We start from the raw sequence: 3,271 nt of genomic DNA, 5'->3' as shown, positions 1-3,271 counted from the left end.
TTGAATTTTAAAACAAATGAAAAGGCATAATTAATAAAGTTAAAATAAGTGAATTTTTATTTTGACACACATTTTTATTTTATATTTTATTTGAATAGATTTTATTTTTGTGAGCATTTTGATATATTATTCATATTTTTCTGAGTTGATATGAATTTTCTATGATTTTGCAAAGCTTCAGCTATTTACTGGAATTTGAAATAACTTGAAAAATACTAAATGTACCAATCCACACCCTAGCTACAGAGACTGACCCGTGGGGTCAGGTCCAGCGTGGCAGCCACGTGAGCAAGACCGAGTCAAAATGTTTGACTGGCCCGGGGCTCAACTCCGGCGAGTTGACTCCCAACGACGGTGGCGCTAGGGGGTTCCCGCGGACGCGCGAATAAGCTCATTCGACGCATCACCTAACGCTGAGCCGAACGGTGGTGGCGCCTCCTCCGAATGGTCACCGGAGTTGCTCCGGTGAGCATCAACTGCGGCGGCGCACGGCGGCGATCTTCTAAGCGGAGGCTAGGGGTGATACCGAGACAAAATGGAGAGTCCCTGAGATGCGCACGCTCACCCTGAGGCTTGTAGACTGCTCGACGAGGTGGAGGGAAGACGGAGAGGAGCTCAAATTCGCCATTTCCGACGGACTGCTGTGGAAGGGAAGCTTCAAATTCTCCCCACCGCGGCCTCCCCTGGATGCTATCTTCCTACTGGAGGTCCTACGCGTCGAGGCGCTCCACCTCGACTCCCTCTTGAGCTCCAGCGTGCTCCCAATCGACGGCGTGGTGTAAGCCGCCGGCGACAGAAGGTGATGACGTTCAGGAGATAGAGAGAGTTTGAGAGAGAACGGTGAGGTGCTTCGGGTAGCTAGGGTTCTGCAGGTCTCCCTGGTGGCTTTATAGCTCAAGCAGAGCCCTGGTCGACGGCAATTTCTCACCGACGGCCGTGATGCTATGGAGACGAGGCTAGGGTTTCGGCACGAATCTTAGCGGGGTTTGGATCAGACGGACGCAGAGGAGCTTCTATCTAGCTTTGGCGTGGTTGAGGCGTCCGGGGTGGATCCTTATCAGCGTCGGTGAGGTGGCCGGGACGTGGCAGCAGCTGCTCGCCGGCGTGTCGTCTGCGGGGAAGAAGAAGGAGCCTCTTTTCTTCTCTTTGCCGAAACGGTACGGTGGGCTGGTTGTTCGTGGGCTGGGCCGGTGACACAGACTGTGTTGGCCTGCCAGGTAAATCCTCCCCTTTTCTCTCTTTCCTATTTTCTGTTTTTATTTTCTGTTTTGAATTTTGTGATTTGAATTCAAACTGAATTCTGTTTTGTTTTGCAGGTTCTAAAATATTTGAACATAAATATAATTTTACAATAATGCTCCCAGCATAACTTTGTTGTTTTATAAATATTTAATAGGTGTTTTATTGAGGTATAAATAGAATAGACATGGGCTTAAATATTTATCTAGATTCCTTGTTTAATTTAGATACCAATTATATTTAAAGGGTTTGGAAATTGATAACCAGTGCATGGTGAACACATTATATTTTGCTAGTGCTTAACCATAGTGATTATTCACATATAGTTACTTATAGCTAGAGTTTAAATTATATGATAATGAGGATAGATTTGATTCATCATTTATGTGGAGAATTATTTCTAAGGGTTTAAGAAAAGTGGTTGGATAATTTCTATAATCCCCAATCTTCACTAACAAGCTTTATCTTAAATTATTTATGATAGATCCTATTTAAAAGGATCTAGGGTTTTGATGATGCTTCACTATTTGAAGTATAAACTGGCATGAGGCATGGCAGGGTTCTACTTATCATCCAAAGTAATACTTGGATTGGTATTCAAATGGGGTTTAAGGTTTTAGTAGTGATCACCAATGTGATACACAACTAGAATTAATTATGAGCATAAGCTTGGTTATGTTTAATTGATTAGGGTTATTCCTCCTCACTTGGGTAGAATTATTGTATCAAGGCAATGCTAGGTTTGTCTCAAGTGTTTGGATAAGGAAGGTTTAAATACAATGTCAATACTCCTCTACACAAGGCATGAGGATTGGCCTGAATTTAATTGTTAGGGATCTATCAATTTATGTGGTGGATGATCTCTGGTTATCTCACAAGTTCATCTTATCATCTAAATCTACAAAATATGGTCATGCATTAGACATGATCAACTTATTCCTCACTAAACTCTCTCTTCTTTATTATTTCTTTAATCACACTCACTTAGATTCTTAGGGTTTATGATCATCACCCAATTTGTAATGATCAAAGTATTGCGGAAATTCAATTCGTCTCCCGGGTGCGTATGCTCCCTCTACCAAAAAACCATATTTTGAAATGTCGAAAAAATTTAACAAAAAATTTTACATGTACATCTTCATAATATATGTTCGTTCGTCAAGTTTCACGAAAAACTAATATTTTTTGTGGTCTACGTAAAAAAGTGAAAACTTATCCTGTGAAAAGCATTATTTTCAGCAGTGACTTTTGACTTTTTTACACACGTCACATGACAAGTCGATTTTTTATGAAACAACTTGGTGAGCGTGTAGCACGAGAAGATGTACATGCTAATTTTTCGTTTTAATTTTTTTGAAATTAAAAATATGTGTAAGATACATTTCAAAATAGAGGGAGCATATGCTCCCATGTTCCAAAACACCACTCCCAAAGTATTGGCCTCATAATAATTCATTAGTGAATCATGGACCTCTTCTCCTAGATCAAGTATTGGTCAATATCCTTGAATCTACCTCTTTAGGTTGAGCTCTTTTGAATAGGTAAGCTTCCTCTAGGGTTTATGATCATTACCAAGTTGTAATGATCACCACACTTGCCTCTCTATAATTACTAAAAGAATAGGTTCTTACCTTCCATCAAGTGTTATCTAGGTCAAGTAGGGTTTAGTACTTGACTTGTACTCCTTATAGCATTAATTAGTATTAATGGTTTTACCTCACATAGATAGGGTTTGAATATTAAACTAGGTTCTATTCAATGGATAATATAAGCATATGAATGGTTCTCTCCTTTCTCTAAGGTTTAGTAAAAATAGTTTGAATGAACAAGATGGAATAGTCAAGAATTGATAAAGAATGGATATGAATGTCCTTGGCTTGGTTTCAAGTGTTGTAGTTGAAAAGATATACCATGTGCCTCATGGTAGGAATATTTACTTAGTAAAAGACATGAAAAAGATAAGCATAGAACAATTTTTTAATTATTTGTGTTCTTTGATTTATAGTTGAATAATTATTCATGTGTTGTTGTT

The sequence above is a fragment of the Lolium perenne genome, chromosome 5 (genome assembly GCF_019359855.2).
Source record: "Lolium perenne isolate Kyuss_39 chromosome 5, Kyuss_2.0, whole genome shotgun sequence".
NCBI classification, from domain to species: Eukaryota; Viridiplantae; Streptophyta; class Magnoliopsida; order Poales; family Poaceae; genus Lolium; species Lolium perenne.
This window is presented reverse-complemented; position numbering follows the sequence as displayed.